We start from the raw sequence: 15,462 nt of genomic DNA on the forward strand, positions 1-15,462 counted from the left end.
TAATAGGGGACTGTGATTCTGATGTCAAAAATAATTTCTCTGCAATTGCTTCGCACGGCAAAGTCCAGCAAGGCGTCAAATGCAGTACGATAAGGATAGGGATTAATAAATGCGATCTTTTCGCTGTAAGATAAGCTTAACTTGTGCAAAGAATCCCCAATATGAGGTTCACGAAGTTCAATGATTCTCCATATAAAAGAGAAGAAGGTCTCATCTGGATTATTCTGATGTCGAAAGAAATCATAATTGAACTCCAGAACTGGGAAGGAAAGCCAGTGAGAATAGAAGCATTTGGATAAGACACTGAGCTTGGTTGCATCTTTACAAGAAAGCGAACGCATGATGTAGTGAATGAGTTGATCTGGCAGATTTTGGAGTTTAATATTATTTCTTGCAAGCTTTTCTGTTGATTCCATCTCATTCATTTAGCCCAAGTCTCGCTAGAACTACTACGTCAAATAAGAAATGTTAGAGAAACTAATTATTATAGATACTCTCTACGAATAAAAAAAACACATTAAATATGTGATAATACTTATCAGAAAAGTCTTCTTCGCTGTTGGAGAACTTTCTAAAACAATCATATAATCTATGCTTTCTGTTGATTCCATTTCGTAATTTTATTCATTATGGCACAATTCCATGAAATACGAAACATTAGAAACATTAATTATTATAGATCCTCTCATAAAAACTAAAAAGCCTTTTCTGTTTTTTTGAGTAACCATATAATATATGGTGTTTCATTCATGTTTGTAATTTCATGCCTGTGCCAAGTTGTGCCGAATTAGCCCACCGTTCGTAACTTGTAGCGCCAACCAAGTGTAAACACAATTAGGCTCATAGCAATAGAAAATAAATTTGGATAAATTTATAAAAAATTTGAACAGCCAATTTTTCTACTTCTCCTGTCCTAAATATAGGACCCATTTCATAGTGTAATTTACACTATAAAATGGATCCTATATTGAGGAGCAGAGAAGTATTATATAAGTACTAAGAGAGCATACATTATGTTGTCCCACCATATTAATCCCATACAAAGGCAGAGTTCATAACAATATATATATATATATATATATAATTGGTATGGATTTGAGCATCAGACCAAATCAATTGATTTGATTGAGAAATTGATGAGTGGGTGGCTAGATTGATGTAGAATAATAAAATAACTAGTCAACACAAAAAAAATGTCAAACAAGTCAAGTCCAGAAAAATAAGTCATTCAGCTAATTTTATGATTTTTATTTTTGAATTAAACTTTACTCGTTAAAAGCATTGTGAATCGGCTTGTCAGATGTACTCCCTCTCTCTTTCAACTCTGAAAATAAATCATATAAATCCATATCTCGCGCTCTATAGGTAATCTCCGTGATCAAATCATTAAATTTTTTAAAGACATGTTAGTATTTGAGAAACTAAGATTTAAAGAAGTCATTTTCCTTTCTAAAACCCATCAAAATCAAGTAAACTTAGGAAATGATATCAATTTGAATTATAATTTAAAAATCTAGTTGAATAGTTGTGATCAGCTTGCCTATATAAATAGATTGAGCTTGTCAAAAGTGTTCTTACGAATGCCGATTGCGTCGGATTCTTCTACTATCTCTTCAGAAGATGCGGCTTTGGACAGGGCAAATCAAATTAGGATTATGATAATAAAACCAAAAATCTAACCAAATTTATATAATATTGGGCTGGTCAAATCCTCTATGCTGGGCTTCTGTGAGATTTACGCTACACAGAAAAATCATATTTATCCACTATAAATGCACGGCCAATTAAAAGAACAAAAAGAGAAGATAATTACAACGAGATTTTTCTATCACAAAATTACATCAATATGAAATATTAGAAAGTATTTTAACGAATGCATTTAAATATGCAAGTAATAAGAAGCATCTTTTGTTAGTGATTCAAACTAGACATACTTTGCCTTTGAATCATTGACAAAATACCCATTACTAAATACATCCATTGAAATAAATTTCATCAAAACCCCAATTGCTCCCACCCCCACATCTTGTTATTAAATAATCCCTTGAAAAACTAGGATATCCTCCTAATATGTGTTAGGTATGTTTTTAATTTTGGACGGAGTTTTGGTTCAAAGCATATCTAAATTTTGGACAGAGTTTTGATTTCACACACACACACACACACACAAATTTTGGATAATGTAATACCAACTTCCTGCTTTGCTCTAGGTTCAAATATTTCTAGTTATTACATATAGCTTTAAGGGAGCTACTCCATATCATTTTTAAAAATATCCACAAATACTTTCTGATTATTTAGTAAAAAGCAACAAATATTAAGTAATTACTTGTCAGTTATATTAGAAAACATCAAATATACTATCTCCAATCCTTAATATAAGACTTAGTTGACTAATTTGGAGAGACTAAAAAAATTAGTTAGGTTAGTTATTTGTTATAAATAAGTGTTTTCTTTCATAGAATACCCTTGCTAATCATATATATTAGTTAGAATTACCATTTGATGAAATATTTAACATGTACAACTACTACAAGAATTGCTTTGGAAAAAATGAATACATATAAAAGAAAAAGTGAATTGGGGTCTTATATTTAGAATCAAAATAAAAGTCAAATAAGCTCTAATAATAAGAAACCGAGATAGTATTACATCTTTGTTTGAGCAAAAAATATAAAGGGTCAAAAATATCCATAAAAATGTATAAAAAATTCACCAAATACCATGAATTTTCTTTAGGTTTAAATCTACCAATCGAAGTTTAAAAAGAAGTCAATAATGCCAGCACCGTTAACATCCATTTTTTTAGCAGTGGGACCCACAAATTTTGTAATGAAAATACCAAAATACCCGCAATAAAAAATAGTTAAAAGTCAAAAATACCTATGAACTTATACCAAAAATTCACCAAAACACCATATAATTTTTAATAAATTGCAAAAATATCCAAATCTTGAAGGTTTATTGCATTAGAGTGTATTGGAGATTATTAATTATAATAAATTTTTATTTCCCAATCTTTATAATTAAAAAAGATTATTAATATTTCTTAATAATTTTTTTTCTTGATCAACAATTTTTTCTTTTTTTATAAAAATCAGCCAATTGTTATAGTTTTTATATTAATTGTTATGACTCAAAATATTTTAATAGGATAAATGTTATACATAATAATTAAATATCTTTTTGTAACTTATCATGTTTAATATTTTAACATCATTATTGCTTATCCCAGAGTGGTTTAATTCCAGAGAATTGTTAAATAAAGTTAACAAAATAAATATTTATATTTTAATCCTTTGATGAGTATTCATTTGATATTTTCATATTTTAAATTCAATTTAAAATAATTATTTAATTCTAAAAAAAATTAAATGAGGGTGCTCTAAAGTTTAATTAAAATAAAGAATATGAATCCATCTTGTAAAAAGGTAGGCTTTTTTCTTAAAAATGAGATGAGCCAAAGGGACCATCGACACATTAAAGGGAGAGGGTGGTTTTTTTTTCCCCTACTAGAGATATTTTGGTACTTTTATTAAAAATAGTGGGTTTCATTATCAAAAGTGGCTTTCAATTCTCTCAAAAAATTAAATATAAATGTAAAAAAGAATTCAAATTAATTGTTAAACTTGATAACATAGATCGGAGGATAAACATAACTTCATATGTTGTTGGTACAAATAACTTATTTTCAAAATATACTTATAATGTCTATTAAAAGAAAAGATTGGGAATATACTTATATTAAAGAGCAATTCAATTTAAGCTTAAATTTTTTTGCATGAGTTATTTTAATTATGAAAATATATTATAATTAATAATCTCTAACACACTCTAATGCATCACCTTTAGAGATTGGAGGTATTTTCATACGTTTATTAAAAATTATGTGGTATTTGGTGAACTTTCAATGCAAGTTTATGGGTATTTTAGACCTCTAACTTTTTTGTTTTAATTGGAGGTATTTTAGTAATTTCATTTAAAAAATTGTGGGTCCCACTACTAAAAAAACAAACGTTAACACCACTTATTGACTTCTTTTTAAATTTCAATTGGTAATTTGAACTCAAAAAAAGTTCATGGTATTGGGTAAACTTTTGGTATATTTTTATAGGTATTTTTGACTCTTAATCCAAAAATATATTACATCTTATTTGACAATTAAAAAATAAAAATTATTAAGTATAGCTCTGAGTTCGAATGAGGGTTGCATATTTGACCGCTTTCAATTGTCCAGTAAATCTAAAAATAACGGGTAAGTATGACATTTTCTATAATTAATAAATATAATCAATCGAACCTGATAATTCTTTTTTTTTTTTAAATATGGTGGTTCACTGTTTAAAGTTGGCGTGTTCTTTCACCTCTAAAATATATCGTATTAATAATTACACCCCGTTTATATATGTGTGTGTGTGTGTATTCTAAGAGTATTAAATTTCTCTTTTTCTTCAAGTTTAGTAATTAATATGACATATTTCTAAAATTCCTGCCCTTGTAGTTTGTTTATTTGGGTTATTACGCTTTTTTTTTTTAACCAAAGAACTTCATGCATTATTTTTTAAGACAGACAAACAAACCACAATTCTGAAATAAAAATCAAAAGGATCCAAGAACAAGCCATGCGCATATTTTACTAATTGGCTGAACAGTGAAGAGTAATTAATTAAAGAATTGTGGCTTATGATACTTCATATACCAACCTCTCAAATGAGTTGGAAGTTGGGACCTTTTGAGATTCTTAGAGCGTATTACAAGTAAGAAGTTTTATTTTTGAAGCAATTGTAGAAATCTTAATTACGTTTTTCAAGGGCATGTTTGGTTAGGGTTATTTTAATGATGAGGTAAGTGTGGGTAAAATTGTTTTTGTCTTTTTCCCATTTCCTCCTCTACTATCCAAAACTGAGATTTTTTTTTTTTAGAGAGAAATAATCCGTCACATATTAATTAGATCATTTTTTCTAATATTTCAATTTTCCCTTCACAATTCATATCACATCATCCTTCTCCCTCCATCATAGCTTTTTGAATAGTTGGTATTTAATATTTTATAAAAGTAAATATGATTATGATTTTATTTAAAAAAATAAATAAATAAATTTAAGTTTTTAAGATTTGATATGAACAATTTACAACCGTAAAAAAAACTAGAATAAAATCTAATTTATAATAATATTATGTTATAAATTGTTTAGATGAAATTTTAATAGTGTAAACTTATTTTTTTAATCTAATATTATAATTATAGTTGAAGTAATATTTATTTTAATAAAATATTAAACCTGTACTACTGAAATTTTGATTTAATAGTGATAAAAAGAAAATAAGGATAGAGGAGAGGTTTCTAGTATCCTTCACCGTGGTTTACCTCACCGTCGTTAACCTGATGCAAATGACCGACTCCATTTTCATCCCTGTTCCCCAAATACGAGTCTTCGAAGAAGTTCTAGACTTACTAAGGGATTCTTTTGAGGATCAAAAACATTTTATATAAAATGTAAATTGTATATCATAATTTTTTTTTTTGGTTCAGATATTTCACGATTCGAAGGGCATGCTTAAGGAATGTTTTATTGCCGAAAATAAAAGAAGCAAGAATTATTTAGAAGTCTTAAAAAATAATGTAATTACGGGAAAAAAAACCTTAATAATAACTGAGTATTGCAACCAGTTAACATTTTTTGCATTACCTAGTGATTCTCCCCAGTCAAGTCAATTGGATGTGATAAGAAGCATGACATGTTTTCCGTTAACTTTGCACATTCATCTGATATTATATATACTTAGAGCAAGATATGGAAACTAAAGACACCGCAAAGGTGTAAAAATTTATTTATAGCTGGCACTTCCATGGTAGACTTCCTATGAACCAGTCGAGAATAATAGAACGTTAAAAATAAATTTCCACATTGATTATATGACAATGTATATTTGGGATAATTTAGTGAAAGCAAGGTTTGTTTTAAATTTGTGATTCAAAATAAACTCTCTAGTTGGGCTCTCTCACAGAATCAAAGCATGGAAGGGTCAAACAGCTTGTGCAGGTCCCTTCTCTTAGATGCGTTGAAGCCTTGGATGTCCACCTTCAGTACATCGTGTCGCCAACACTTTGTGGGAATCCCAACACAGCATCCCTTTTCCTCCTTCATCCTCTTCGCTCTCTTCCCATATTCCAACTGCTATAATATTTTTCTGATCCAGTTCAATGAATCTTTTTATAATTATAATAGGGTTAATAAAACTTTTGGTGTTTTAAGTTTGCTCTCATTTTGGTTTTGGTCCTTTAAGTTTCAAACTATAAGTTTTGGTCCCTCGAGTTTCTTTTCATTTAAAATATTAGTTCCTATAATCTAATAAAAAGTTGGACCATTTTGCCCTTTAAGGAATCAAAATCTATGATTTGAAATTCAAAGAACCAAAACCAAAATGAAATCAAACTTGAGGGACCAAAAATTATACTAAACAATTATAATATGATTAAACCTTGTGCCTCTTGCAAGCATCATAACAACTGACAAGTTAGAGTTCCCAGAGAGTACTTAGTAGTCTTTTTTCCAAAATTAAAAAACCATAGAAAATCACATAACAAAACCAACTGAAAAAGACAAACCCAATTCCTCTTATCTAACTCACCAATCAACTCCAATACATGCTAAAGGAAGATGGGTTAGCATATAAAATTGCATCTACAGGCTGTGAGACGGTCGTGCAATCCCAGTTAGCACATTCATTTGCCTCACAATAAAGTGATAAACATGGTCAAAAATCATATTCAAATTTCTCAGAAGAAATGTCTGATCATTGGTCATTTGGTCTTCTGACCACTTTCCTGTAAGACTTACAAGTCAATGTATCACATGTTTAATAAAAAATTATAGCTCGAAAGCAGTTTTCTCAGACTATGTGATTGCGTGGGCAAAGGTGTGTCCTATTTTTCTAAATAACAAGTACTCCTCCGATCCTTAATATAAGACTTATTTAACCAATTTGATTAGATTAAGAAAGTTAGGTAAGTTAGTTAATTATAAGAAATGTGACATGTTTTTCCTAAAATACCATAATCATCTTTCTTAATACCCCCTCTTCCTCTTCTATTTGATTATGGTTGAGGAAGTGTCCATAGGGATAATTTAAAAAAAATAATAAATATGAAAAATGAGTCTTATATTTAGGACCAAACCAACTCAATAATTGGGTCTTATAGTAAGGACCCAAGAAGTAATATAAGAAGTTTCTATTCAATAAAACTTCCATGATGTTATAGGTTGATAATTCCATAGGTAAAAAAAACAAAGTTTAATAAAACTACCTTCAAGGTGCTCACTCGGTCTGTGCCAGAGATGAAGAATGTCAATTCCAAGCGTTTATGAACCAACCAAAGTGAACTTTCCACCAATTTCCTCACAGTTTGACCCTTTGGAATATCATTTGTTCGTACTTTAATATGCCTCAGATCACGCAATGGAGAAGCATTATTTTTCACAAACTCTCTTGGAAAGATCAGATCCTGGAAATTAAACCAAACAACAACAACAAAAAAACTTCAGATTTCAAATATTATTTTTTTTCAGGAAAAAAAAGCCAATTAAGGAGATTGACTTTTTGTTTTCTAAATACACATATTTCAATTATTTCATATATGAATTTTAAAAATGCAAATCAGTTCACAAAAACCGTGTACAACAAGAAACTCTATCAACAAAAGATCAAACAAAAACAAGACAAATATGCCTATTATATATAAAGACCCGCCAAAAGAGTTCATGCATTTTTTTCACAAGATCAAGGACTTAAAAACCACATATCTTCAATAGATCTTAAAGAAAATTCTTATTTGCGCCAAACTGCAAAAAGAGGAAATCAATTAGAACCTTCGCTTGGGAGCAAGTAATAGTGAGCTCTTTGATGTGATCGAAGCAAGAGAGAAACTGCTTCATGTTACCAAACCATAAGAGAGGATCTATGTTGGATTGTGTTAATTTGATGCTGGCAGTACTGCATTTGGTAGATAAAATTTGCATCGGATAAACTTGCGGGCTTCCTTCATAGTCAAATTTGAGCAAGTTTGGCGCATCAACAATTGCCTCTTTAAAATCAGAATATCTCAATGACAACATCTCAATCTTGGGAGCAAGAGGAACAGGTTCTCCAGTTCATAATTATCCATCATCTCCAACACTTTAATGCTAGGATTATGAATACTCAGGTCCTCAGGCAGGTCACACTCACTGATGGACAAACTCTCAGTGACTAGTTCCATCAAGTTCTTTGAGACCTTCGCACCATGTAGATCCATATTTTTTATGGATTCACAAGCAATATCACATTGCATGTGTTCATCGGTTTCATTTTCAATGCCAACAAAAAAGCAACGCAATAGATTCTTTCCCTTCAATTCATCTCTTCCTAACCCACTGCAAAAACTGATGAAAGCCACCTCCACAGACAAAGATGAAACTGTTACAGTTTGTAATCCTTCGCAATCAGAGATTGCCAGTTCTTTCAATTTTGGGCACAGGATGATGGGATCAGCAATTGGAAATCTAAACGCGCTAAGGTGGAGCACAGTCAAAAATTGAGATGAAAATAGACAAAGGAGTGAATCATACCTCAGATCAATTAAGACGTCAAGCATTAAAAAGAAAATTACCTCTTTACTATTGTTCTCTATTGCAAAGGTTAACAACGCATCAAATACAACATGGAAGGGAAAATGCCCTGTGGCCAAGTCGTGGTAAGAAACGCTTAACCTTTGCAAAGACTTACTGATATGATGAGGACAACGAAGGTAGAGGGTTTTGAGTATGAAAGACATGAAGCTGTGATGTGGGTCTTCACCTTGTTCAAAGAATCCGAAGTCAAAGTGAAGTACAGGAAACGAAAGCCATAAAGAATGGAAGGTTTTGGATAAAACACTCAACTTGGCTGCGTCCTCGTAAGGGAGAAAATTCATGATGTGGTGGATGAGATGTTGAGGAAGATTTTCAAACTTTGTATTGCTTATGGGATTTCCAATGATGCTTTTGGTTGTCTCTTCCATCTCATCAAAGTCCCAAGTCCTTTTCCTAGCAATTACATCAAGTAATAAAAATATCACAAATATGAGGTGTATATACCAAGGCGTAATTTACAATACACAAACACACGAAAAAAGAGAACAAATGAGCACAAAGAACAGAGGCATGTATGTAAACAAAGTTCTTAGAGTGCTATTTTATTTAACTCTGTTTTTTAGCAATGCTTCTTGTCCCAGTCCCTCATTCAAAGAGATAATTTTTTTTTCATGATGAGGAAGAACGAATTCATCTAGCATAAGAGTACATCAGTATTTTCATATCGGCCAGTTGAAGATTTATTCTGACATCTAAGTTATGATGCAATTTGAATTTTAAACAGCTTAGAGATTCATCATTCTATCACCCAAAACAATGCAGGATGTTTGGAACAAAACCTAGGATCAAAAAGCAAAAAATCAAGTAAATACAGATTATAGGCGAAATTGGGAGAAAATGGTACTGTCACAGAAATAGGAGCAGAGCAAGCACAAGCAGATAAACCAGACAAAACTGCGAGGAATTAGCAATATGATTGACACTTGATTCTAGCAAACCCCAACAAGATCACTCAACAAATAAAACCTTGCAAAACTTAAATACTTTGATGACACTTACCCGAAAATCTGAAATAAAAGCAAACACAACTACCAGAAAGGATAGAAGATGATTGACCATGAATCACACTGCTGCGTCCGAGGAAGGAGAAGAATATTCAAAGAAAAATCGAAGCTTTGAGGTCGAAGGCCGAAACTTCGAAACGGGGAAAAGGAAGGAAGGGTTTCGCCGAACGGGAATGGAGGGAGAGTTTGAGGAGACGGAAAGGAATGAAACGTTCGAGTGGAAGCTAGGGGTGAACTGAACATGTAAGGTTGTAGATGTGCTCCATCTTAAAGCATCCATCATCAAGCAATCCATCATTCTCACAACCTGATTGGTCAAACTCAGCTACTAATCACACCTATTTTCTCTGATTTGATTGGTTCACTCTGCGTTTTTCTCTCTTCACCTAGCTGTTTGGGATTACAGTAAAAATTTTACGTTTCACGTTGAGGTAAAATTTTTCTGACATACGTGTCTTGTATTCAGTAAATCACTATTAAAAAATTACTTATAAACTGTTCCAAACAAACCCTATATGAGCACCCTTTCAATTTTTTTGCATTTTTATTGGGTGTACCATGGCCAATCTCTATTCACATTGCATCTCTCACAATTTCAATTTTTCAAGTGCCAACACTCACTCTTCTCATAATTCAAATTTTGAGTTTGAATTTGTAGTCTGAATCAAATATTTATCACTCACCAAGTCTCTGATATTTGTGATTCCCTCCCAACCAGCATCATCTTCTCTTCTTCATCATCTTTCTCAACGTGGTTCTTGATGCATATTGACTGGTCCGATGTTTCGTTAACCTAAACTTCTTCTCATTATTAATCGTTAACTCTTTTGTTTTACAATGTAAGGGCAAGCAAGGAGCTCCAGAAAAAGTGAAAAGCTCCTAAAAGACTCAAAAAATCAAACGAAAGTCCTGTCTTCTGCAAACATTCCCAGGCACCAACTTGTATTAACGGGTAACACTGCTAGATGCTCATGGCATGAATTTGCATAGATGTTTGGCCTTCAATCACTATCTTAAACAATGTCAAAGCAATACTTACATCGTTAAGTGTAAAATTACACTAAAAAAATACTACCTCCGGTCCTAATTATAAGACCCAGTTGACTTATTTGAGGAGATTAAGGAAGCAAGTTAAGTTAGTTATTTGTAATAAATAAATGTTGTCATTCCTAAAATATCCTTGCTAATTAAGTGTATTAGCTAGAACTATCATTATTAGAAGGACTATCTTGGAAAAAAATGTATAAATATGAGAGACAAAATGGATTGGGGTCTTATAATTAGGACCAAACAAAAAGTCAAACGGGGTCTTATAATTAGGACCGGAGGTAGTACATGTTAAATGTACCTAAAAAATAATTTAAAGTATTGTATGAAAATGTAAATGAGGGAGTACAAATATTGTGCAAAAATGTCTACAGATCTTGAATTCGGAAGAGTTTAGGAATTGGGACATTTCACTTGTTGCTTGTACGGGCAATTAAGCTACATATTGGTCCATCCGTATGGATGGTTTCGTAAACTCATAGTAAGGTACAATTAGCTACATAACCAAGAGAAGTATTTATTGAAAAGAAGCAATATAATTTGATTTATGGGCGCTGTTCACACCGCAAGTGCACGGGTCGTCACAAGTAATAAAGTGATAAGTAGAGTATCGTTCCCACAAGGATTTGGTTTCAAAACCAGGTCAAGTATTGATTATCACACTTTCGCTTAATTTGAGTAATACAAATATCAAGAGTAAAGCCAACTATTTATAAAATTAGAAATTAATAAAAAGAAAAAGTGATTCTTCAATTCCAATGATTCAAAGGGGCCTAGGATTATTTGTCCCCCTTATATTTCAAAATTACTCAATTAAATCCCCATTGTATTTACTTCTTAATTATAGGTTATGTGAGCCAAGGACACTAAGGGCCTGTTTGTTCAAGCGTTTGAAGAACTTAAAAGTAACTTATTCAGCTTATAAGCTCATTTAAGAAATTCTGCCTGTTTGGATGAGCTTATTCTCTATCCTACTTATGGCTAAAAACTGGATTCATAAGCCCGATTCAGTTAAGCTCCTCAGAGTTACTTATGGCTTTTTCGTCGTGCTTACAGATGGACGGTAAGGTACTGTTAAAACAATAAATTATTCTCGGAAAAAACTTTTCCCACTCTTTGCCCCTGTTCTCCACTCACTTGGCTCCATTCTTTTGCCCCTTCATCTACTCCTTTCCTCTTCTCGTCCAACTTGTCTTGTCCTCACCTAATCAACTGCCGCCTGCCATCACACCATCGAGAGCAAGGCAAGAGTTGACCGGTTCTGTTGCAAGTTACGTGGCCCAGATTTTGATATATTAGGAAATTTTTATTTGAATTAAATATAAATTTAGAAATTATTTCCATATTAAAAAATATGTTCTGTAAATTTTCTAAGCTAAATATATTTATTTCATTAAAATTAACTTCTTCCAATTAAAATAATTTAAAATTATGGTATTATGTAAATTTATAATTTTTTTTTCATTTTACATTATCTAATAAAGTCATATATCTATTTTGGTCATTTTACAATCAAACTTACTTTTACTCAATCTTAATCCAAACAACCTTTTGCCAATCTCACTTTTACAAACGGGCTTTTCTGAACTCCAATCCAAACACAATTCAGCTTATCCAATTTAGCTTTTACCCCACTTCACTTATCCATAAATTGCTTTTTCAATAAGCAGCTTTTCCAATCGCTCATCCAAACGGGCACTAAATTACCTATAAGTGCTCTCTCAAGTCTCCAAATAGGTGTTTAGCTCAATTAATTCCTTAATCTCTTAATTAATTAATTAAGCCTCAATTTTAATTGCAAACCTTATGTGACTATATGAGGTTAATGAGTATATCTCTATCTCATTAACAAAACCATCCATCCAACTCGCAAATTTCAAGTTCTCACATGATTAAACCCAGGTCCTACTCTCAACCTAGCCCTCTCAAGCATCAATCAAGTGAACCCAACAATCTCATTGGTGGCCAATCAACAAGAAGCACTAAGCATAGAGTAAAAACAACACAATCATATCATTAATCACAAATATATAGGGGAAATGAGTACTTAATCCATACAAGAGTTAAAAATAATCCTAGAATCAAAATAATTAGGCACATGTGCTTAAAAAATCCACAAGAATATATATACACATCAGCACAAAATGGAACAAGAGTAGAGAAAGAAAAATAGAAAAGGAAAAACCAAGGAAAGAGGCCCAAATCTCTTCAAAGCTCCAACTCCTAGCTCAATCTCCTCCACGAAGCAAGCCCTAGCACAGCACAATACACACAAGAACAGCCCAAAACTGAAGAGTGACGGCCAAGCTCGAATTTGGGATCTTAAAACCTAAAATTTTTGAGTTTAGTTGAGCTGTGCGTTTTGCTGTCAGCTACTGTGCCGCAGCCTAAAACTTTTGTGCCGCAGCCAAGTTTTCCTCTGTTTCAGTTGAGCTGCAGGCAGGTCAGGTGCGCCGCAACTCATTTTGCCTCTGGAAATTTTGTACTTCTAGCTCAAATGAGGAGTTCTCTTATAATTTGGCCTCTATTTGTTCTTCTTTGATCACCATAGTGTAATTCTTAAGAACCCTTGATCTTTAATTCCTTCCAGAGTACTTCTAGGTGGCTTGAAACTTTAATTTTTAGACCAAAATAACCTTGCAAAAGTGACAAACTTTATAAGCTCAAAAATAACAAGGATAAATATCAAAATATGAACAAATACATCTCATAATGTATAAAACTTAAAGAAAAAGTAATGAAATGACATGAAATTCTAGAGATTAACAGGTGCCATTATTTATGGGGAAATTTTTATATTTTAAAGCCTTTTTGTGGTCATTTACTTTTGGAATGTACGAAGACCCAATCGGTAAATTTGTTACATAAATATGTGATATTTAATTTAATTGATAGAGGGGAAGAACAGATAAATAAATCCAATGATAATTCTGTCAACCCACTCACGGAGTTCAGTACTTTAAACTCAATTTTCTTTAAAAAAAAAATGATAAGTGAAGTTGAATGAATCAACAAACAATTTAACATTGTCAACAGATTTTTTTTTCACTTTTTTCCTCCTACTACCTCTGATTCTTAGTATAAGAAGTAGTTTGACTTTTAATTTGGTTTTAAATATAAGAACCCAATCTACTTTATCTCTTATATTTATTTATTTTTTCAAAGTAGTCATTATAGTAGCTGCATATATTACAAGTTCAATTAAATAGTAGTTTTAACTAATACATAATTAGCAAAAGTGTTTTAGAAAAGATAACACATAATTATTATAAATAACTAACTCAACAAACTTTCTTAATTTATTCATATTAGTCGATAAACTCTTACAGGAGGTAGTATTTCTTAACCATCATTAGATTCCAATTTTGTTTTAGGATGTGTACTTGAAAATAATTATTGACTTTTAATTTAGTTTTAAATATAAGAACCCAATCCACTTTATCTCTTATATTTATTTATTTTTTCAAATTAGTCATTATAGTAGCTGCATATATTAAAAGTTCAATTAAATAGTAGTTTTAACTAATACATAATTAGAAAAAGTGTTTTAGAAAAGATAATACATAATTATTATAAATAACTAACTCAACAAACTTTCTTAATTTATTCATATTAGTCGATAAACTCTTACAGGAGGTAGTATTTCTTAACCATCATTAGATTCCAATTTTGTTTTAGGATGTGTACTTGAAAATAATTATTTTTGTCATGGTAGAAAATTATTTTTCATTAAATTATTGTTTTTCAAAGGTAATTATTATCAAACAGATTACTTTCCATTTGGAAGGTTCTCATCATCCTTATTTTCAATGGCTACATAGTCCTTCAAAGAGATGGATCTAAGTCCTATATTCTAACGCATAACTTTTGGGATTGATTCTCCAAAGGACTTGTGATTACTGTATCCTACTTTAATTGAGAGCCGTCCAATCAAAAAGGACTACTTCCAAAGGATTTTGACCAAATTAACAAGCCTGCGTCTTGTCATCATAGTTAATTAATTTGATATGCTTATAATTCTAATGAAAAAAATAATAATGCAGAGGAATTCCTCAACCAAATTAGACAAGTGATTTAATCTTCAAATTGTGTCATCTTACGCAATCAATCAATGCATATATAAGGGGCAAAGAACGTGTTCAAGTTCCTTGTCACAGATGCGTTGAAGCCTTGGATGTCCACTTTGAGTTCATAGTGTCGCCAGCACTTTGTGGGTACCCCAAAACAACAGAATCTCTTTTCCACTTCCTTCTTCCTCTTCGCCTCCTTACCATATTCAAACTGCATTATTTTTCAAATCATCCATTTCAGTAATGCATGTTTCTATAATTATAATATGATCATCGATCTTCCCGCTATATCATCTGAGATTTGCCAGTCAACACATCGATCAAAAAGTTCAGTGAAAGTAATCTCAAAATACATGATTGTATGGGCAAAGTGTATACAGTTTCCTTCTAGTTCTAAACGTAAGGGCTAAATAATTAATTATAGATATTAAATAAATTAGTAAAGTTGATTATTTATGATAAATATGCATTGATTTTCCAAAAATATCTCATTTGGTTATTACTCCCATTAATAAAAGCCCCTTTAATTTTATATACAATCAATAGCATATAGTTTGGGGGAAAATTTTTATAAATTTGAGCGGTAAAATAAATTGACGTATTATGTGCAAGACCAAAGTAAATCCTTTAATTAGCTCTGTTATTTAGGGTCAAGGAGAGTGGCTTTTG

The sequence above is a fragment of the Neltuma alba genome, unplaced genomic scaffold, assembly GCF_004799145.2.
Source record: "Neltuma alba isolate B1F8T4 unplaced genomic scaffold, ASM479914v2 tig00011259_pilon, whole genome shotgun sequence".
Lineage (NCBI taxonomy): Eukaryota > Viridiplantae > Streptophyta > Magnoliopsida > Fabales > Fabaceae > Neltuma > Neltuma alba.